The 24,666-nt window shown below is 32.3% G+C and overlaps 1 protein-coding gene across 7 annotated transcripts in view; it reads left to right on the top strand.

The window, feature by feature from the left end:
* The window catches only part of Syn (synapsin), a 94,493-nt gene that overhangs the window by 17,252 nt on the left and 52,575 nt on the right, over positions 1-24,666 (top strand). For 6 of the 7 annotated variants that reach the window (XM_080162783.1, XM_080162771.1, XM_080162777.1 and 3 more), the window contains exon 2: positions 20,235-20,340. The gene's annotated coding sequence lies outside the window, so the exon portion shown is untranslated. Of the gene's footprint in view, positions 1-20,234; positions 20,341-23,639; positions 23,655-24,666 lie in introns of all 7 variants that reach the window. The other variant, XM_080162756.1, reaches the window with a different exon arrangement.

The raw sequence follows: 24,666 nt of genomic DNA, 5'->3' as shown, positions 1-24,666 counted from the left end.
TTTTGTTTAATTTCAGTTGTGTTTGGTTGCTTATTGCGAAAATGCCTACATTTGCTGGTCGTGAGGCTTTAAAAGTTATTTATGGCGATTTCACTAGAAATATAGCCAAAATTGTGGTGGGTCTACAAAACGGCGAATACGGAGATTTAGCTTCTCAAACTGATCGAAATAATTTTAGAAGAGAGTTGCTGGATCTAGAGTTTGAATGGGTCATTCGTTTCACACCAGATGATACTAAGCCTGCTACGTTTGCCGATGACTTTATCGAGTATTCGAATGATTATGTTGATTATATTCGTCGAAGACTCGATTCAATTTCCAACAGGATCTGTGCGGAAACCAGCGGTAGCTTTCCTTGATTTCGAAATATTGTTCTTATTGATTCCAAATTAATTTTTTCAATAAATTGTGGAAAATTGTTTTTTATTTGTTTTAAACGGCGTAATAATTTATTAATATTTTTTATTAAAGGTTAGATTTATTTTATATTGTAATATTTGTATTGGAAGGATTGTAATTTTAGGCTTGCCGCTGTAATTTAGCGCATTATCATGCAGCATTCTATTAGCCAATAGGAATTGATTAATGACAGGTTAATGATGTTTACTCGTGAGCTTGATTCGTATCCCTAGCTTAGTGTACTTGGTTATTTTGGTATAAAATGAATGGTTATTATGGTATTTTAATCAGTTATATTTTCTGTTTGAAAGATGTCATTTGCAGAAAATGTGCTGGAAAATTCTCAAGCCTTGCTTGTAAATAATCTTAATTTTGAGAATATGCAGAATCATATTAAGGTTTTATTGGATAAAGTGTTGGATGAAGTTAAATATGAGAGTGTGACCAGGTTCAACAATCCTGAATTGCCTATGAGAGTTAGGGAAGGTTTCCTTACTGGATTCCATGAACGTTTGGAACGCCTGTATAGTGTCTTTCTCTCCCAATATCCCAGCTATGGTGACGACCGTGAGACCGTTGTCGTTCGCATGAGACCTATTCTCGATGAATATTTACGCCTACGCGAAGAATTTTTCATTAATATGATTATTAATTAATTTGTTACTTTTGTTAATAAAAATTGTATTTTGTATGTTTGATGTTTTATCTAGTCTAAGTGTATTTGCGTGTGTGTGTGTGCTTGCGCAGCACGGGTGGTGTGTGTGTGTGTGTGTGTGTGTCCCTCAGTGACCTTCTGAGATGTACTTTACTGCTAATTGGCTTGTGTGTGCGTATGCCTATATGGCACTAGGGTGTGTGTATCCCTAACTGAGTGGTGTGACGCACACACACCAGCAGACTAGGCTGTGTGAGTGTGTTTTAAAAGATTCGCAAGTTGGACTTCAAAATAAGCAAGCTGGCGTCATACTTATTCTAATTTGCATTATTTAAATTAAATTGAAAATCATCCTAGGTCTGTTTATGCTCAAATTTGACATGTGTCAACTTTTTTCAACACTTTATTTGTTCTTACAAAAGGGAAATATTAATAAATGAAAATAGTTTCGGAGCGAAGCTTTACTTAAATTAGCTTTTTACGTACGTCAATATAGATTTTTTGTAGTAAATAGAACTTTTTTTTTATTTTAATTATTACTTTTTCATAGAAAACTATTTTTGGATTGGTCCTTTAACGTTTTATTTAGGTATTAATGCATATTTAAGATAGACCTATCAACTAAATTTTTTGGAAGTAAGCTACTCTACAATTTTGCGTTTTCGTTTTAATATCAATTCTATTTTTCTGGGAGCGAAGCTTTTCTAGGCATCAGCCGCACATTCTACTGCTACGATTTTATTTATTTTGAGGCAAAACCTACTATTGTCGCTTAGAAACTTTTTAGATTTTTTCTCGTTTTCCTAAATATAGAATCAAGATTTCAATTAATTTTTTAATCTACTTATCCCTATCTTTTTAAAATAGAGTTTACCAATCATTCATAATTATTTTTAAGTGATACATCAACTCATTTTGTGCTTATTGATTATAATATATTTTGATTATATAGAGATTAACATATAAAGATTATAATATTAATATGGCTAAATAAGATTAAATAAGGATAATATGGTTAAATATAGGTATCATGAATAAGGATTAAATATGTTGCTATTCTAGACTAATATCTAAGTGGATGGGTATTAGTTTTCTTAACCATCGTGGTTTCTAGGGGCGGAGTCATAGCGTGGCATTGGTTGAACCGAGGCACAGCGGCGACGTCCTGCTCCTCTATCAAGTTGTAGGCGAAGGTCTCCCCTAGTAGGCCAGGCTCTGAAACCCCATGCTGGTAGTCCACTAGGCCTTTGTTGTTGTTCTCTAGGGTACTCTCCAAGTAGGTTACGAGTATCGTGCTGGTAATGGTTAGCACGGCGTTCTTGTAGTTGTTGGTAACGTCTATCTCGTCTATCTTGGTTGCGGTGAGCGCGGTGATCTTCATGTTCTCGAGGTTGTCGGCGACCGAGGCTTTGAAGTCGGCTTCCTTCGTGATGGGGGAGCTCGTGTCGATCTCTCTGAAACCGGCTAGGTTTATCTCTCCCCTCCCATACTGCAGAGTCCCATTCCCTGATGGCTAGGTGATATTTGTTGATAGAATGGTCTATGCTGGCCACATGGTCAAGGAAGACTTTGGTCAGCCTTTCACTCCGTGGTGACTCGCGGAACCAAGCGATCAAATTCTTCAAGAAGGCTTTCCATTCGCCATTCTTTCGAATTTGATCGCTCAGCTGGTCATGAAATATCTCATCGCAGGTGGCGCTTTGGACCCATTTCAGGTCCTTGAACATTGCGTTGAAGTAGAAGATGTAATCATAGCAAAGTACAATCACATCCTCCTGCTTTATATCAGCATCCACTAGTTCCATGAGTTTCTTCTTAGGAAAACATCGAAAAAGTTCTGGTGAATTTACAACCATCATTTTTTCACTTAGAGTTTTAAGTATTGTCTTTATTTTCTTATTTTTTACTGAAAATAATTTGTGTAGTTTATGAATGATTGGTTAACTACTCTAAAGAGTTTTGTTGCCCTACATTTAACCTAATTTGTGCGGCTAAATTTAGAATGATGCTTCTCAAATAAGGGCGTGCCAAACGTCGATAGTTTGACCTCATGTAACTATAAAGGCGTGCTACTGATTCCTGAGTAGCTTCGCTCTTTTTTAATTTCTTACAAGCTCTGCATAGACAGATTTTGGCCTGTATGATTGCTTTGTACAATGAATCCAACTGTCGAATCAGTCTTACTAGCTCCCAATATATACGCATACGATCAGGGGACACTACTTGTTTGCTTTTTATTATGTCTATTGTTTTTGAATGACACATGTTACATTTATTTTAACAAATGTGTTTTTTAATCACTTATTTTATTAATTGTATTTTTTATTTTCAGGTGACCTGTATTTGTAACTCCCTCAGCCTTTGGTGTGACTTGAGGAATGTTCGCCAGCTGTTGAAGAGATCTAAAACCGAAGAGGAGGGGTTAAAAATTCGCTATAGAATCTTGAATACCAAAACCCAACGCCTTAGAGTAGAGTGTTTGAGGTTGCGTACTGAAATGCATGCTTACCAGCGACGTTATAACGTGGCTAAACAAAAGATGGATCTAATCCCGTCGTCGCTGCGCGACCCTACTCCAAGATCTCTGCCTTGTTTGTGCCCCATCGGAACCCGAAGCCTTCCCACCTCGCTCCAGGACATCTGCCTGTCTGGCTCGTGGCTGGAGCTGGATGTTTACAGCGAGGTCCAAGATGCTGTTACAAAACAAGGAACTGATGGACAAGATTTTTCCTTGGAGTCCGATGAGCTTGAGCTTTCCGAAATTGGCCGCAATGACGAAAGGTGGGTTTTTAAATATTAAAGGAGAATAGCTACTATATAACTAGGATATTTGTCTTTCTTTAATTTAGCTAAGATTAAATACTTGACAGTGAATCTACTCTAGAACTAGATTTGTCGTCTGATATACTTCTCAGTATTCTATTTGTTTTATTTATTTTGTTAAATTTTCGGATATCCCGCAAGGTCAACACTTTGAAGTGTTTAGCAACCTTTTTGGGTAATTGATAATCGCCTATTAAATCCTCACGCAGTATTTTTATTTGCGTGGGGTTCACTTTCCTTGTAGAAGTGCTCCAGATATTTTTTATCGTAATTAGGGGTGTTCCTATATGAAGTATCACCCATACTATTAAATCAAAAACTGGTTTATTTTTGGCGTAGTATTTCTTTTTTAGATGGTCACGGCGCAGCACGCAAAACTGCCCCACTTTATAGTTATGGTCATGTCTATTCTTGTTAAGTTTTTTCAACAATTTTTCTTGTCTGTTGAAAATGAATTCTTGTGTTTCATCATGTAATTGCTTAAAAGGAATCTGATAATCCTCAAATCTCTTGGATAGAGATTTGGGGTCGAATGAGAAATTAGGTCTAAATAAATTATCATTTTGCACTATCCCACCTTCAAAACCATACAAACTAAGGTAATGGAGGTTATAGGGACTTAGCTTTGTTCCTATTAATTTTATTGTATTTACTATATGTATTACTGTGCTTAATGCTGTTTTAATTTTTACTTCCGCGGCATGTGCCCTTGCAATTCGCACTAAATTTTGGATTACTTTAATCCTGTTTTCGATATTTCCGCGCGAAGCACTTTTATAAGCAGCACTATCCAAAAATCTTGAGCCTATTTTTCTTAAAAATAAATGACTTTTAGAATTTTTGATGTTCTTGCCGTTGTCGGCCCAAAAGTTTTTGACATGTCCATGCAATAGAATGTACTGGCTTATGCCATTCTCAATGTCTTCGTAGTTTAGGTCTGGTAGGTAATGCAGTGTAATATACTGGGTGGCAACATCCATAAAGACAAGTATTCCTTTTATTCCATCTATTTTTGATTTCTTACTAAATTCTAATATGTCCATTGCCACCACAGTATTTCTAAATTTATTATTTCTATTAATTGAGGTTAATCTCTTTAATCTTAAGTGATTGTTTTTGGATTTTATGCATGTACAACATAAGCCTATATGGGCTTCAATTATTTTCCGCAATTTTGATTTATATTGTACATAAAATGTAGATGTTATATTATCACGAACCCTTTTTACCCCTGCATGTACCATATCACGGTGCATACTTCCAGCAATATAGCCATAAAGAGGGTAGGGTAGAATTAATAAATTTTGCTTATACTTTAACGTCGTTGGATTGACGTCATCTGACAAATTTTCTTTTATTTGTAATTGTATAAAGGTGGATTTTTCAAAAATTCGCAGCCTTTCAAAAGTAGCATTTGCATTTGGTAATAATATTATGCTTTCTTCATATTCGGTGTGACTTTCAGTTTTATTTGACAGATTTTGTTCATTATCATGGGGTTGATTTAGAAATTCATTTACTATTTCTTTTCTCATTTTTTCCCTTTCTTCCCTGTCAGGTTTTTTATTGAGTTGTTGTTCAAAATGTGCCATTTTATCTGCCATAGCCTGATTTGAGCTATGTCCTACTGTACTGTGTTCTTGTGTATTTAATAGGACCTCAGAAAATGATTTTTTTGTATCAATGCTTATCCCTAAATCCTCAGTGTTTTCAACATTTAAATTTATTTTTGAACTCGTGTTAACATTTTGTTCAATAGGGTCAGGAGTCAGGGGATCTATATTATTAAAATTTATTGATTCATTATCTGCAAGATTACTTATTGGATTTTCTATTATTTTTTGCTCTTCGTCAGGGAGAATTGGAATAGGATCATTTATAATAAATTGTTCATCTACGGGCACAATATCTATTGGATTATTATCCTCAATTGTTATAGGAATTGGGTCATTAAAAAGTTGTTGATTTTTATCTGAGTCTGTATCCTTAACCCCTGAATCAAAATTAACATTTTGGTCATCAATTTGATTTGAGCTCTTTTCAAAATGTGTCTTATTGTCTGATGTCTCGGGGACAGGGATAGGTATACTAGTACTTTCATGTTGCATATTAATATTTTCTTCGGACGGATTTTTAGCAGGGACAGGAGGCAAAACTTGTTCTAGTAATTTTTCTGCTAAAGCTTTTGATTCTTGCAATTCCTTTTTACTGGGCTTTTTGGTTTTATCCTTTTTTGCCCTTTTATTGCGGGTTGTTAATTCCTCATATTTCTTAAGAACTTCGTCAGCTTTGCCTCTAGTTACTGCTAAAATTTGTACATCCGTGTCCTTGTTTATAAAGTTTTCTTTGTCCCTAATAATGGGTGCTGCATCAAAAATAGCAAAATTTTCCCCTTGATATACAGGCTTTATTTCCTCCACCTGAAAGTCAAGTCTTTCAGTAGCATGGGGCATTAAGCGGCTAATAAAATCGGCCAGCTGTTCGTCTGTCCGAATAGATAGAAAGGAAACCATTTTTCCAAACCAATAGAGAATTTTTTGACTCAAGTAATCAAGCTTACTCTTACGATTCTCAATTTTCTTGTTTCTAAGGATCTTATAACATGCCACATTGTCTGTCAGTATTAATGTCCTTGTACCTTTGATCTCCACCTCAAAGAAGGTGAGGCCCTCGTATATGGCCAGGATCTCTAGGTACACTATACCTGTGGTCTCCATTACTTTGGGGGCCACGGTTTTTGAGAAAAACCCTAATATTTTTCCTCTCACATTAATATCATTTAAATTATTTTTCATGCTTTTTTCGAGGAACGTATAAACTTCTCTGTCACTGACGTCTAGATTCTGAACTGTCTTTTTATATTTTCTCTGTTTTATTTCAAAATTTTCTTTTACTCCCAAATAATAAAAATTGTCATTATTAACAAAAATTATAATTTCAGAGTTGGAGGATTCGGTGAACCGCTGGTAGAGCAAGTTCTCGAGGATGGATCCGTCCTTGCTTGACAGGTAAATTATTCGAAGTTTATGTTTCGAAAACATTGAAAAAGCATAGAATAGGAATGTCTGAACGTATGGATTATTTAATGATAGAGCCCCTGCTCTAAGTAGATTTATTTTTTCTACAAATATTTTATTCATTTCTTTTTTAGTCCTTACAACATCGTCAGATGTGACTTCCAAGAGATAGCTTAATTGTGAATACATTGTAAAATTATTTGAAAAAATTTTATACCAATTTTCATATGAATTTGAAAAATCTAGTTTTAAGAAGATTGATATTTGATAAAATAAGTTTAGATAATCTGATTCTTTAAAAAGTACCCCTATCTCTTCATGGCCATTAAAATATGCTTTTAGTTCAGCAGGCATGTCCATAAAGTTAGGCAGCTCGGATTGAAAAAGGTCTTTAATTTCAAATCCTAGCAAGCTGGAACCTATGGCATGCTTGCTGGCGTCAGTATATAACATCTGAAAGTCTATATTTCTTGCTGATTCATTGCTGAGATTATCAGATGCAAGTATTTCTTTGATTTTATTGAAGTGAAAATCGGCTTCTTCATTCCAGTTAAAATTCCTTATTTGGGGGAACAAAGCATTCATATGTCCATGGATAGGTAGGGGTAAAAGTGATCTATAATATTGAAGATTTCCTATAAATGATTGAAGTTCTTTTAATGTTTTTGGAGCCTTTAGTTGCATTATATATTTGACTTTTTTGTCAGGGATGGTAATCCGTCCCTGGCCAATTTCATAGCCAAGTACAACTACTTTATCTTTGTTTAAGTCTGTACAGAAAGTACATTTGTCCAAATTTAATTTTAGATTTAGCCTATTAAGGCGGGATAGAAAAGTTTCTAGTTTGGCGAGGTGGTCCTCGATGTCTTCCTCATACCATGAGAAGATTGAGAGGTCATCGAACCAAACTAGCAACAATTCTATTATGTCATTAATTTTTAAGTCATTTAAATGAATATTGGACAATATATAATGCAACAAAAGGCTGGGTGTTCCTGCATAACCGGTAATGGCCCTCTTAAACCGGAAACACCCAAAACTTGTTACAATGCAGGAAACTCCCGAATCAAGAACTTTTTGAGATAGTTTAAGATTATAAAATGCATTTTTAATATCTACAAAAGTCCCATATCTTACTTTAGGTAGCAGATTTTTTAGCGTATTCATCGGATCCATTGTGATCGATGATACGCTGTAAGGAATACTAGCATTTACCCCCCTAGAGTCAATGATTATGCGTGGTGGCGCCTGTTTATCCTTACGGCTCGTAAGGAAAACAGGTGACCCAAACTGCTGACTGGGTGGGGAGCATTCTATAATGTCCATTTTTAAGCATAAGTCTATGAAATATCTAAGATGGAGCGTATCTGTTAGGGAGAGATTATAGATTTTAGTATTCTTATCATAATTTTCAGGGCAAGGGAAATCCATTTCTTCAATGCTTTCCCCAATATCGAAGTTGTGGGACGCCCCACTTTCAAATTTTAATAAAAGATTAGCTACTCTTTGTTTTACATTTTGGTCCTCTATGTAGCTTAATTTTCCTAATATTTGTTCTAAGGTTAATGGTGGTGGGGGTAGTGGCGCAGTCAACTCAATTCCCTCTTTATTATCCCCAAAAATATCTGCTATTTCTTCGAGACTTAATTCATTTTCTGGTTGTATTGTATTTACACTATTTATTTTAATAATCTTATTTATGTTAACATATGTTTTATTTTTCTTAAAAACATCAACTTTAGAGCGGGGCTTTATACGTTTTTTAGCACTATTTTAAATGGTATTTTATCCAGTAATTTATTTACAATATTTTTTACTTTATTCTTAACATATTTTATTATATTTAGGATGGGTTTAATTAGGTAATCGTGCGTCTTTGACAGAATATTGGAACCTTTTTTTATTTTATTAAGCTGCTCTTTAATTCCATTGTTTCCTCTCAAGACAGCGATTGATTTAATTGAACCCATTTTAGGTGCTTTAAAACCTTTTAATTCTAATTTTTTGTCTGTTTCAGGTTGGCAAGGCAGGAGAGAGATCAGAAACCCGCCTGGTTTGATGATAAGAGGATTTTCTCCTACATTTTCACAGTACACCGCGAGTTTATTTTCCCCTGTCCTAGTTATTGAGTACATTTTATACTTTATTTTAATTTGTGTATACATGTTTGAGAGGTGTGGGATAAAGTGTTCTTGTTTTGGGTCTTTATCTTTGACTTCCAGTTCTATTAGTTTTTCTTCTCCCTTTGCTAGTTCTAATTTTTTGATATTGACAGCAAAAGGGTTTTTTACCTTCCTTCTGTTAGGATTTATTTCTATATAGACCTTTTGCCCCTTTACTTGCATGCCTATATTGCAAGTAATCAAAAATGGGCGTCCTAATAGGCAAATATTCTTTTCTTTAAGTACATGGAAGTCCAAGAACACTTTTCCTACCCCTTCAAACTCGACCCCTAGGCGTCGGGCATCAATGACGCTTATCGCTTTGCCTTCTACTGAAGACAAACGGTAGGCTGAACAAAGCTCCATCTCGTGGTAATTAGGTAGCACTTTTAGTAAGATATTTTCTGACACGCAGTTTACTGCGGCCCCAGTATCAAGTTCAAAAATTATTTTGCTGCCATTAATTGCCACGGGAATTTGGATCTTGTCCAGCACGCCTAGGTGGCTTTGAATTGTTTTAATTTCGAGATTTGTTTCTAATTTGTCTATATCTATTATGTCGGTTGTCCTCTCAGCCAGCAGTTGCAGGAAATATCTCCCATTGGGTATATTGACATATAGGAAAATTATCGTCAATAGCCCATATGGAGCAAGATAATTTCCCAACAACATGGCTGTGATCACAATCATAATAATTGTCATAATTTTATTTTGGTTTGGGTATTCGTGTAAATAACTCAAAAATGATATCGTTTTTGCGATTTTTACACGATTCTCCAATGATAATTCATTTTTAAAATAATGTTTCTTATGTTTTATTCTGCTTTCAGACTCATCATCAGGTTCTAAAAATGACTGCTCAATGTTTCCGGCTTTATGTTCTTGCCTAGCAGACGCTGCATTATCAAATTCGTCCAGGTAAAAACAGCCGCTAGCGATAGTTTCAACTTCAGTCTGTTCGTCTGTTTTTATTTTATTTGCCATATCTATGTTGGCTATGGTTTGATTGATATTCAATAGGTGTTCTTCTACAGATTTATCTCCCCGATACTCGAAATTTTCAAATATTTTTTCTAATCCGGATTCGGAGATTGATGGAGGATTTTTTTCATCCTCATCTGAGCTAAAATCGCTACTGTCTAAGTCACTTAAGTCTGATATAGAGTCTTTGTCACTGTCTAATTCGATTTTTTCGATTTCGGCCATGATTTCAGCCCTAGTTAATCCTGTAATATCTGTTAATAGATCGTTTTCATCTATATCATATTCAGGGGTATCTTCCATTGAAGGGTTTTCTTCGGAAAGAATTTTTAAGTCATTTTCTTCAATAGATTGGGTATCATCAGAATTACTACTAACATTTTTTATTTCTATTTTAGGATATAGCGTTGTGTGTTCAAGTATGGTGCTATTGGCTTTATCTTCGCTCGAAATAGGTAAGTTGCTACTATTGCTGTCATTAATTGGTTCGTTTTCTGATTCTTTAAGCTCTTGTAGTTTTTCGGATATACCCTTTTTTACAATTTCTTTGACAGGTATGGTTTCTGTCAAATTGATATCTAATATTTGGTCCTTATTTATAATATTACTATTTACAATATCACAGCTGTTACCTTCATTTAAGCTGCCAGGGGCTGCTGATTTATTATTTACAGATTCATCTTGAATATCATAGTTAAGTGGAATATTTACAGGGTTATTTTGTTTGTCTTTATTGGTTGAACATTCCAGTAGTTTAATTTCTTGATTTTCATTATTTATTTCTGTTTTTAGAGTGAGTGTAACTGCCACTGGAATGGATATTTGATGTTTGTTTATAGCAGGTGAGTTTTTCCCTTTGTCAGGGGCGCCGGGTATTTCCCAAGAGTCCGTATTATGTATTTTATTGATTTCTTGAGAAGTACTCGGCGGCCTTAGCCGTTTTTTTCCGCTGGCAGTGGTAAAGTACACGCTGCCAGTGGATGATGGCGTCTCGTTATCCCATAATGTAGGCATCTAGGGCATTGTTCTTGGGCCGGTGTCACATTGGGGTAATAGTGACAATCGGCACTACCATGGGTGTCAGAATTACATAGTAGGCAAACGATACGATTGGCCAATTCCTTCTCTTTTTTCTTTTTGTCCCACCATTCCCCATTAGCTTTCCTAATAGCAGGGTCTGGGTGTTTAAGACAATGTTTGCTATAATGTCCTTTTTTGCAATGTTCGCAAACAGGTTTAGGTTTTGTAGATACATCTTTGGCATTTTTATCATTTTGTTGTCCTTTGTTTTTGCCATTATCTTTTGGTGTCTCTTTTTTGGCTGTTAGGGAATTTAGGCGATTTTTTCCTAATTGATTAACATTCCCGTTTTTCTGTTTTTCCATCCTTCTTTTTCTGTCCACAGCTGCATGATAATAGCTGCGATTATTGCTAAACCAGTTTAGTATTGTCTCTTTTGTGCAATGTGGTATATTTGTCGTTGCCAAAAATGCAGATTGCAAATATTGCGGTACCAGATAAAAACACACTTTTTCTCTAAGTTTAGCCATTTGATTTTCGTGGGAATTTCCCGTTTTTTGCAACATTGCAGCTAGATTTATGACAGCTTTGTTAGGTCTGTCCTCGTCCTCTGCCGTTATCCTATAGGTGTGGAAACGCCTTTCGTAATCCTGTGGCCCAAGTATTTCGGCACCTATGGTAGTTAGGATGGCTTTTACAAAATCCTGTGCACTTAGCACATTAGGATCTATTTCTAGCATGTCCAGTTTGTTCCTTGATTCTGGGTTAAAATAGTGGATTATTATGTTGTTGTAGGAACTATGGGTGAATGGTTTTATATATGTTTCTAAATATTTAAAAGTGTTGAAGAAAGTAAAAGGATTTGTTTGTTCCCCGTATAGATTGGGTATTTTGCCAAGATATTTTATTTGGCGAAAAATGCGCTCATGTTCTGCGATACCCCATACTAGATTGTTTGGGATAAGTTTCATGATTTTTTTAATATTTAGATCTGTATGGCTGGGTGAGTCTTGGAGAAGGAGCCTCAACTTATCCATCTGTTCAGAGGTTAGTTTATTTTCTAATAAGTTCATTTCGTTCATTTCCTCTCTATTTCTATTATCTCTATTGTTAGAGGATGTTCGTCTGTCCCAATCTGATTCCGAATCAGATGAACTGGAACTTGAACTTGAACTTGATGTTGGACTATTACTGTCTCTGTGTTTATTCTTTCTCTTTGGCATTGAGAAGTTTTTATCGTCTTTCCTTCTGTCCTCTTTGTCGCTATCGCTTTGTTTGTCTTTTTGTTTGTGACGGTGTTCATGATGTTTGTGATGTCGCCTATCCTCAAAGCCATGAGGATTGAGAGGATCATAGTGTCTGTATTTTTTATCTTTGTGTTTTTTATTTTTATGTTTTTCTGAATAATCGCTAGATTCAGATTCATATTCTGGTGGATCTGATGATGGTTTATTTTCTTTTTTATTTTTAGGCTTTGCGCCTGTTTGTTCTTGTTTTATTGTTTGTATATTATGCTCTATCTCATTTTGGGGGTTGAAATGTAATTGTGGCCTATGCAAGATTCTATTTCTGCGTCTGTTATTTAAAACAAACATGGCTGGAATAGTGTGAACCTCAGGCTCAGTTTGAATTCGAGGTATTTCCTCAATTTGATCATTTATATTTTCTAAGTGTAAATACTGCTGTTCAGTATTATCTAAGTTAGGTTGATATTCAGGGTTGTATGGTGGAGGATTTAATACATCCTCGTCTATATTATCAATAATATTATCTTCCATTTTCAGGACATATATTCGAGGCTATATTCGAGGCTAGAAGAAAACGATGTTAACTCTGACTATGGATATCTAGCGGTAAGACTTATTTAGTGGCTTTATAGCCCTCTCCCCCCCTAAAGGAAAAGTTAAATCTTACCTGGGTTATCCGGTAACGGAACCAATATTAATTTTGGTCATAAAAGTTTAAAGTTAAAAGTTAAGTTAAGTAAGTGTACTGAACGTACGTTCATTGCAGCTCAGCTTTGAGAAATGCCACTTGGAAATGCATAAATATAACCACTGGCTTAACTAAACTTAGAAAAGGATTTAAAGCTTAAATGACAAACTTTTCATTCCAAAAATAGATTTTAATAGGATTTTAAATGAACTGTCAAAAAACGTTGTTGTAGTTACAAAAAAGTATGTATTCGATCCATATGAAAGAAAATAGTCAGTTGTGATATAAAAGGATGGCAACAACCATAAAAGTTAAACTCTAAAATCAGACAGTAAGAACAACGAACACTAACACTAACACTTGTAGAGTGCCGGACCTAGATTAGCAGAATATAAATAATTAAAGTCTAAATAAAAATATCAAACTGAAATCTCTGAATATTTTTATGAGTTTCCTGCTTTTATGGATAATACCATACTTGTTTCTAAAGGTATATGAAGAATAAGGTTTGAATTCATTACAAATGAGCACTTAACATTTATCATAATAATACACGATATTTACATATAAATTATACATACATTACTTTAATTCAATTTATTTGAAAGGAAAAATATTTTTGTACCATAATTCTATTATAAAAAGTAGGTTTTTTTTTTGTTTGCAGCTTAAGATTTCGGTAACTACTGTACCGATTGAGTTCTCCATTAAAGGGAAGCTTGATATATATCCCGGGGTAGTTATGTTGGGCTATTTTATTTCCAGATTTAAGTTTTTGGATGGTATTAGGCTATTTTTTCCCCTTTCCTAGCTTTTCAAATATAGCGTTCCTAGACATTAGGAGCGCAGTTACAAGTTCTGTTAATGGCATTATTCGTGTGAAATAAAAAATAAACTTATGTCAACTTTTAAAAATAAACTTCTATACATGAAATTGTACCAAAATATTAAAATAAAGTTATGTCTACGTTGATACAATAACAAAAAAAAAGTTTTATAGGGAAAGTAATATCAAGTTTCCAAAGTTATAATCTTTTTTTTTACATGTATTAGGTTAACTTAAATGTTAAAGTTATTTATTGAATATTAGGGTATAGTCTTATTAAGCGCTACTAGATCATATCTCATCCACCCATCCCGAAGCTCTTTGTGCGCCTTTAAAAAATGACGTCATACAATACAAATGAGCAATTATATGCCAATACACAAAGTAAATTAGCAATGGCAGGCCATTATACATTCCAATTGACCAATGGTGGCCAGTATAACGTCCTTTTTTTATAGGCACTGTTTAAAGCTTCACCCGCCCCGATATTACCCAGGTCGTTGTTCATAAAAATTTAGAGTTAAGTGTGGGGTTGGGGGGTGGAAGGAGGTAAAGAGTAGATGAAATAGGAATTGGAGTGTCATCTCCAAGATGAAGGGGGGGGGGACTAATAGTGCTCCATTCTTCAATAAGGGTTACTATTATGCATGATTTTCAACTTTCTTAACTTTCAGTATTCATTAAACTTATGAATACAACAATTTATTCATTCAAATTTAAACTACAATATAGTATAAACATATACATCATAAAAATGAGGGATTCTCCATCTCTTTTTTAGGTGTTTTCTTTCCCACTTCTCCTCTTATCTCCCTCATTTTATAACGTCAAAGTGGTGCAGATTTGGCTTCGTCTAATACATATTATGTTAGTTTGACTCCAGCAAAGCATTTGAAAAGTTATTGTTTAAAGATTTACTTTATTATTTATTTCACATTAATTTTCTTTTTTCAATTAATGTGGATGAAGTAATTTATTATACAATGTATGTGATGTTCATTGTTAATCTTATTTTATTGTCTGTTTTCTTTTGGCTTCCCTGCCAAAATTGCACATTATTAGGCATTCATGTTTCACATATTGAATTAACTAAAGAAAATTAACATAAAAATATGTTTGATTATTGACGAGTACATTTATGTTTATAAGTTTTGCAGCTATATTCAAATGAACAAGGATGACAACATCCATAAAAGCGAAGCTCTGAAACAATGGGACAGACGAACTTTAACACTAGTAGAGTTGCAGAACTGAATAAGCAGAATATGAATATAAAAGTCTGAACAAATTGTAAGTAAATTTGCTGCAAAAGTGCTTGAATATAAGATATAGTTTCAGGACATACCCACATTTTTAGGACTTGATTATAGATATGATGCGCTACAGCAAAATGAAAATTTTCCACAAAAAGTTGAGAATTAAATTTTGTTTTAATTTATTACAGGTCATTTTGTCCTATATGTCAAGTTTTATATTTTAACTTTTACTAGAATTACACTCAGAATGGGGAGAAATAAAAAATTGTATATTTTATATGGAGAAAATTTAATATGCAATGGATATATTTGGGTCAAATTTAATTTTTGTGACAAAGAATTTTGAATTTGATTGAATTAAATATGAATTTAGTTATTAGGCAAAATTTGGAAAGATTATTTGGTTTTTTCACACAAATTGCGGGGTTCAGCACTGTTTACCTAACTTAACCTAACCTTACCTAAAGTCATAAATAAACTAATTTTTTTAGATATAATTGAAGTGTTTATTAAAAACTTTAGCTTTAAACCACAAATGACCTGAAGCTCAAAAAATGTAATTACACGAAATTACTTAATGATACACTTTTAATATTGCTTTTATTATAAAATATATATTATAGCTGTGTAAAAACTTTGCATATATATTAATAGGTACTAAAATGGGAATTAGTAAGGAGCATAGGAAACGTATAATTTTTATGTTTTTTTTTTTTGCGATAGTCAGGGTATAATATTTCTAAATCTAAGTGTCTGCCTTTCGTCGGTAACTTGAAATATGTATCTTTAAAGTAACACGATGGCTTTAATTGTTGCTGTAGGTTTATAACCTTTTTTATGGAGAGTACCGTACCACCAACATCTCAACAGAAATTGCCCCTTGAAAAAGATAAAAAATGCTGCTAGAGGCCTCTAGGGGCAGAGCTTCTAGTTTAACTGTAATATTACACCAAGTAAACTTATTTAAACACAATATTAACTTATTCTTATATTCCTGATATTTCCATCTTGATGGATATAAGTGTAATACATCATGTAAACTTATGTAAACAAACAGAATATTAACACAAAAATATAAATTAAGGAAAATAACACTTTTAATATTAGTAGCGACTGCGGCTCTTGTCTTTAGGGGCATCATATAAAAAAGAAATGCAAGAGAAAGAATTAATTATTTCATAAATAGATTAAAACCTTTACAATTCTTTCTAATTATTTTTCCCAAAAACATTCCCCAATCCTTGAATGTAAAAAGCTGGCATATTTTAAAATATTCATAGCACATTGGAGGAATTATCGGAAAAAAGTATTTATGGTCTTTAGTAAAGAAAACTAGGGCTCGGCAGCAGCACATCAGCCGCGACTAAACCTCAAATTCTAACCAATTCGGATGCTTTGGCAAAAAAGAAATTTGAAAAGAGTGATTGGCATATTTGGGTCAGGTTGTAACTTCAAGCTAATTTTCAAAATTTTGAAGGGTTGATTTTCCTGAGGTTACAAGCGGCTGACGCGCGGCTGCCAAGTCCTGAAGAATTCAGGCAAAATACTATTCAGCATACTATCGTACAATACTAATCCCTCTAGGTAAAAACACTTCTGGCTTCAAATGAAAGGGGGTTAATAAAATTTTATTAGCTTAATTTATAAAAACCGACTGGTTACAATTCCCAAAAAAAAGCGGGAGAAACCTGTGAAATTTAAATTTAATCAGGCTTATACAACTGCGGCTGTCGAGCCTTTTGAAAACTCCTTTTGATACTTCTGTTGGCCAACTTTATTGGAAAACTTAATCTAGTGTAAATATAAATGTTATTTAAACATTTTATAAAATGTAAAAAAAAATTATCTGCTTAAATAATATTGAACATTGATGCTATTTACCCTGTCATTTATTGGTCGGGCCGTTCATCCAGTAGGAGGGGAGGGGATGGGGTAAAGAGAGGGGGGGGGGGTGAGATCGTTATTTATGCCGAAAAACGGTTTAAGAACATGAAAATCTGTTGTAAGATCCATATCATAATAAATCCAATATATTTTAAGAACATTTTTTGAAATCGGACATATGTAAGTTTCAATATATTGCAACATTAAGTATTCCACCTTCAAATCTTAACTCCCTTAAAAAATTTAGAGGCAGGTATGGCAAATCTTAAAGATTAGTAAAAAATATCGAACCTGAGGCTAACTATTTCTTTATGATTCTTAAGTTTGACCATTTTAATTTAATCCTGTTATTCATATAGTGACGTGAGACCAACAAGAAAAGTTACTCTTAATCAAGAAAGGTTCAGTACAAAATATAAACACTATTCTTGAGGTGAAGTCTTTGGTGATCTGCCCACTAGAATAAAATATTGTTAGTTTTCATTTATCCAACTACTTTTGTTAAACGGTTTTCATCCTCCTGATATATTTTAAAGTTTTGCTTTTTTTCAATCACTCTTGTAATTTAAATGTAAACCTTTTATGCAAATAATTAAGGCTAATTAGGATTTAAATAATACTTGGATCTTTCACCAGATTATTATGTTCTTTAAACTTGTAGATGGCTAAAATAACCCATTACCCCATTTTCTACCCATCCTATTTGATGAACGAACTGAGCAATAAATGTCATTTAATTGTTTAAAACATATTGGATATCATTATCAATTTATTTTCTGGTTGAAATTTTGTCTCCTTGATGTAAATTAATTATTTGTTAATAAATTGTAAGTAGACACTAATCTTTCATCAGCAGGATTCAAGTGCTTTAAAAAGAAATTAAGAAAATTTTATTTTTGTATTTTCTTATTGCCTTGTTTGTCCAACACATATGCACCAGGGATCTAAAGGGATAAGACAATGACTAATAAATCAATATACATCCCAATAATGATACACATAATTACCACTTCTGTAGATTATAAATAGTGGTTGAAACGTTTGAACACTCCACTTGATGAACCAACCAATCAAAATTTAAGCCAGGTTCCTAAAGTTGAGAAGCTAACGAATAAAAAAAACGGTATTATAAAACTTTGGGGACTAGTGTAATAAACAGCCCAATGTACCCTCCCTTCCTACATATAAACACACAAACGCACCTGCTCAGACTTGTACACATAGAATTTAACACATATTGACCAATACATTTCTTTAGAGTTATACCGATCATCTGACAGACCAAAATATCAGAGTGTTATTGTTATGATAATGAATATATCTTAATACACTTGTACTCAATTATACAATATTCGATATAACATGGATGATAACATCCATGACTAGCGATGCAATTGCACATAAATGTAAGAGGAAGATAGAACTATGAATAGATTTATGGAGGATTAGATAATTATTGTTCATGAGAATCAGTAACCGGACAAAGTGTCTCAAAAATCAGCCATGTGACCTCATAAAAATTATGGAGAAGTGATAAAGAAAACCCATAAAAAAGAGATGGATAATGCGTCATTTTTTTGACGTCATATGGCTGATTTTTGAGACACTTTGTTCGGTAACTGAGAATCATCACAAGAAATTTCAGCTGTCAAATTTGAATAGAGACTGTGTAAATAAAACTGTTCCCTGACAGAATTACTGACATACCTACAGATCAAGTGATGCCAAAAAATAACAACACTATCTATCTAAATGGAAACAAAGAAATTCAAATATCACGTGTAATTCAAGGTGGATTAGACAAAAATATTTATTATTCAGTAGCTGTGATACTAAAGAGCAATAATATATGTTTTTTCCTACACATATCTGCTATTAAAAACTCCAGACACTAAGCTGATATATAATATAATTAAGACAAAATATTACAAGCACACCTGTAATTAATTATGTGTTAAGAAAATAAAGTGTGCATTTTCTTTATCTATTAAGCCAGAATAAGTCTTAAAATAGACTTCTAAAGCTAAATACTTTTTGTGTCAAATTTTACTGAATTTTATTATTACATAAAAAAGTTTGCAGTGGTTTAATGGTATACCGATTTAATCAATCATTGGAACAAGTATTCACGACAATAATGGTACAACTTACATAATGACTTAAGTCAAAAAAATCTTGAAAAGCCTAAGTTTAAGCATAAGATAACATTTGATTTTGTAAGTTTAAGTTCATGTTATTCTTTACCCTATTTTATCTTACGCTACTTCTGAACATTACTTTTCTTGTTTTGCTCAAAAAAACATACACATATCAAAAAGAAATATAGTTTTAGCCTAAAAGTAGACAATAGCCTGGAGAAAAAAGGTTTCATACGTCATCATTTCTATACATTTATACAATAATTTATGTTTTTTTTTCATGAATAAAGAATTAAGTATATTGGCTGAAAAGAGTACTAACTTTTTTAATAAAGGGATAAGACAATGGGCGATGAATTGATTTTTACCCAACCGAATTAACTCACATGAAGTTTAAACTTATTAGTGGAAAGTTTCGACACTGTTAGTTTGTACAATCTAATCAATGAAGAAAGAGATTGAATATTTCTCATATATTTTTTATGTTTCAATTGTCCTATCTCTGTTTCCTTAAAACTATCTATATTGTATATGTAGTGTGTGATAAGAAACCTGATTACATTGTATTTTATATCATATAAAAACAATTATATAGCAAATGATGTATTAAAAATATATATTATACAAGAATATATCGAAATTCCGCCCATGAAACTGTATATGGTTATCAACACAAATCCTCTAATATCTCGGTAACTAGTGAACTGATAGATCAACGTCTGACAATCTTACTTAATGCAACCTGAAATCCACCAATTGGAAAAAAAGACTTTTGAAATTTAAAATATGACTAACTTGAATTTCCATTTAAATAATAAGGACATTTCAAATGAAAGTTACTATAAAAATACAATGTATTAGTATATTTTTACAAAGAATCATATTTCATGATTTGAATGTTTTCATGACAATTAAAATGTCAAATTGTTTTCTCAATAACAAAAATTACTTTTTTACTATTAAATTTTATTTATAATTAATTATAGATATTTTACATAATACATTATAATAGTAAGCAGATCGGTAATGCGGTTATTGAGATCTTAAGCTAAGGACACACAGACATTCTTTCATTTTAGGATTATTAATTAAATGAATAAAAAAAGATTCAATTTTACCTAATAACTATTCTTTTCAGGTGTTTAGCAGATCCCCTATATAAGGGATCTCGACAATACTGCCAAAATTTCGTTCGCAAATTTCAAGTCTTCCTTTGCCTCCAATGTCACAACTCTACGACGGAGGTAAGCATGTTTTTTTTTATTACGAGCTATTTTTGAGATTTACTTAATAAGAAAAAAAAATCATGGTTTTATAAAAGTCTGAAAATTGGTTGTGTAGAAACCTTCGTGGCAAAATTTGATAAGGATATTACAGTCTAATAGGCCTACATAGTACACACCCTTCTAATAACCTTACAAAAGGCAATATCAAACAAGTTGATCATATCCTAATAATCATTTTTAATTAATAGTTTTCAGTTTTAGAATAAACTTGAAATATACCTATGATTTTTCTTTTTGTAATTATAGTATATCAAGCAATCAAATGCAACGAAGCATCTAAAACAGGGATATTATTAAAAGGATACGGCATTGCCAATAAAGTAATTTCATTGTAGGATTTACTCAACTAAAGAAAAGTTATTTAATGCCAGCCAATCAATATTTGTATTTTGTAAGTTTGTGTATTTTCTAACAATGAATTTTTAGAATATGTAACAAGACAAAATTATATTTTTTAAATTGAAAAACTTCTTTCAATCTAAAGCTCTGTATTTGATTATTTTTAAAAAAGGCAAATCTTTTTTTTTCAATATACACAGTCCCTCATATTCGTTGACCTATTTGTCTGCAACTTGACAAAGCATAAAATTAGTTAATGCATTTTCCCTGTCTTTAATTTTTATCTATAAACAAGTACAATTATTTACATATTATTTTTATTCAATAAAATGTATTTTTTACAACTATAATTTTTTTGACACTGTATGGAGCACTAACCCTTAATGGCTATATACAAATAAAAATTTAAAAGTAATTTTGACCAATACAAATTAAAATACCATTTCTAAATGTCACATTTGAAATGGAGAAACTTTCATTGATGTATTTCCCATATTATTGCAAGTGCTTTTATTGTGTACCTAGTTTATTTAAGATTTAAGATAGGTTCTACAGTCTATCTGTCACAGCTTAATAACATTTATACTAGACATGGGTAGAGTTAAAGTTATACTGTACTAAATTGATCTAAGGGACCTTTAAACTTAACTTTTAAAACTTGAAAAACATACACTGCTTGGAAATGTGCACTTCTTTTAAACACTGGTGTATATTTTTATGTGCATAAGTAAGCATTGAATAGTGTACTTACACAGTTAAGAAAAGCAACATGTTTACTTGGATATTTGCAAGGGTAGAGACATATATGTTGAAAGTTTAATCATGTTATATTTGTGTTATTTAAACTTTTACTTCCCCCTCTCTATCAGTAACAGTAAAAAAAAGTAACAAGCCCTTTTCATTCCGCTTAGAGCATAGGCCGCTGACAATTTGTCAGTGTTTCTGTAACAATAAAGCTTTTAGTGGATGTGGGATAGGGTTGTCCCCCTCTCTATCAGCAATTCAATTCTTTCCTATGGAAAGACACTTAAAATATATCAAGTTTTATATTTAGACAAGAAATTACAAAATTAAAAAGAATTGTGTTTATTAAGACAACAAATTTAAAACAATTATCGTTAATGTGTTGCACTTTATTTTTAGAATAAAAAGATAAATTATTTGAATCTTTGGGCATGATATAGATGCACACTATCTAAATCCGCCAATTGGAAAGCATTGGAAGACAAATTTGGCCATATTATTGGCTAGGAAGTGTACATGTTTGTTACAAAAGGGCATCAATATTTCTTATGATAAAGCTTTTCTTTGGTAAATTATATTGTGCAAAAATGTCTTTCTTCGTTTAACGTAAAACATATGACAAGACATGTATATAGTCAGCTATTAATATATTTTCTTAGGCTAAAGTTAGCTTTCGGGAAATTGTATTGTCGAAAAATTTCCTCGCTCATATTATTGGAATAAATCCTTTTGTACCAAAATAAACAAAAGTGTTTGTCTGCTAGAATTTCCTTTTTAAGTTTGACGGATAATTGAGCCAGTTTGACCATCTAGATCTACTATATCTATTGTTGAAGCATAAAAATGTTCAAATCAGAAAGGAAAATCTGATTTATTAACAAATATATAGGCAAACATATTTTGTAAATCTCTTTTCTCGTCTGGTAGGGTGTAATATCAACATTATCGTATAACAAAAGTTTTATGGCAATCCCATTTTTGCTTGGATCATGTGTCTTGGTTTTATACTGACATTATCCAATTGTAAAAGATCCTCTTAAAACCCCTTGATTCTGACAATTATTTAGGTAATGGCCATTGATGTATTCTAGATTACTAAGTTTCCCGTGCTTTAATTTTCTTTTTGTAGAATGCGTTAAACTAAAATAAACCTCTAAAGGTACTGTCTAGTATCTGTATATCAAGATCACGACATAAGGGGAGTAAAGCAGGGAAATAATAGTATAAGCAAGTCAAATTAAGATATAATATTTTAAAAATCAAAAAGTTGATTAAAGTCCATCAACAGATTATGACGTCATACAATAAAATAACCAATGAGAGGCTAGCATAAATTTTACCATTGGTCAATTACAGTGTATACTGGCCTCTGATTGGCTATTCTATCGTATGACGTCATAATATGTTGAGGGACTTCAAATCGTTTGAATAAATATTTTTAATTCTAAAAGGGATAAGACAATGGCCAATAAATTGATGTACATCCCAAATAATGACAAACAAATTTACCCCTTCTGTAGATTACAATCAGTGGTTAAAACGTTTAATCACTTAACTTAATAAAGCAACTAATCAAAATTTAATAAAAGTCCCCTAAGTTGTCAAGCCAACATATATGAAAATGTTATTATAAAACTTTGAGGACTAGTGTAATAAATAGCCCATTGTCCTTTCCCTCCCTACCAACAAATACATATTAAAAGAAATGCAAAAATCAAAATATGAAAATTACATCTTGAGAAAATATTAGGTTTGAATGGAATAAATTTGCATTTTCTTAACATTAAACAAGAATATATTGTTTTATTAATTTCTAAAACATGAATATGAATAATATTTAACAGCCAGGAAAGTTTCTTCTAAAAAAAACTGGGTGCCTCCAAATATGTTTAGACTCTCAAAATTATTTGTTGTTAACGATTACAGAGCGTAATAGTACTCTTATCTACATAACAAACAAAAGACTTAAAAACTTTTATTAAAACTTGATTTGGTGGAACATACTAGAGGTTAACTTACAAACAAAAAGTTAATGCGTAAGTTATAATAAATAGTAGTGTATATAATTTTGAAGTCAATTTTCTTATCCCTTAGGATCCCTTAAGATAGGGGGCGAAATATTTTTCTTCAGGTTAAATTCCACTTCCTTAATATACACAAGAAATTATTTTTAGTCGGCTTGGAGAAAAGTAAGTAATAGTTATTTATGGCATCGTATTAAATACAGATTTCTGTGGATAGTAAAATGAAACATTATAGAATCAATGTCTGTTTTACCCGCCCTAAGAGAGTCCAAAGGCCCAAGAAAGTAAAAAGGGATTAATTCTATTATTAGATTTGATACTTCGTGGAAAATTGTCTCTTATACGATGCGATACATGATTTTTCTCTTTAACTTCTTTTGTTGTGCAGCCGTTAACCTATCCCCCATTTCTAAAGTTTATTTTTAAAATTACTTACTTTATGTTGTTATTAAATCTGTTAATGATAAGTTTTATTAGATTTTTTATATTAGATCCTTGTTGTTTTAAACATTAAGTTAAGTTAAATATCCATATTCCGTTTGTAAAGTTAGAGTTCTTTATATTTAAACTAAATTGAAACAAACTTCTAATAGAATAAATAAAATAGTTTTCACCTTCTATATTTGACTTTTTTTTTATCTATCATTACTTCAAAAACCTTTTTGATGAGCAACAAAAAACCTCAAAAAACAGATGCTGTGAGTATTGGTGCAAAAAATATGACGTAACAAAAAAAATTAGCCAATGAGAGTCCACTATAAATTTTACCATTGGTCAATAACGGCCTCTCATTGGCTAATTTTTTTTGTTACGTCATATTTTTTGCACCAATACTCACAGCATCCAAAAAACATTATAACCATTAATCTATAAATTTCATACCTTAAACCCCCATTCTTAGAATAGCTTTTTCTGTAAAATTTTTAAAAATAGAGTATATATTTAAAGAACGTGGATATGGATACAAAATTTTTATTAAATTTCATTAGTCTTAAAAATATTATTTAGCTTCAAAGGGAGATGAGAAAAAAGTTTTGGATCAAGTCTGTCATTTGCAAGGAAGAATGGATATAGAATAAGAGGAAATTGTGAGAGATTCTCGCATACCCAGATAAAATTGTTATCATAGCTTGCGAATATAATGATTCTTTTCTGTGATTATTTTAACTAACTCCTC

This window comes from Acartia tonsa, chromosome 1 (assembly GCF_053477335.1).
Source record: "Acartia tonsa isolate MP-2025a chromosome 1, ASM5347733v1, whole genome shotgun sequence".
Classification (NCBI taxonomy): Eukaryota; Metazoa; Arthropoda; class Copepoda; order Calanoida; family Acartiidae; genus Acartia; species Acartia tonsa.
Note: the sequence above shows the minus strand (reverse complement) of the source record. Positions and strands in the feature narration are given on the sequence as shown.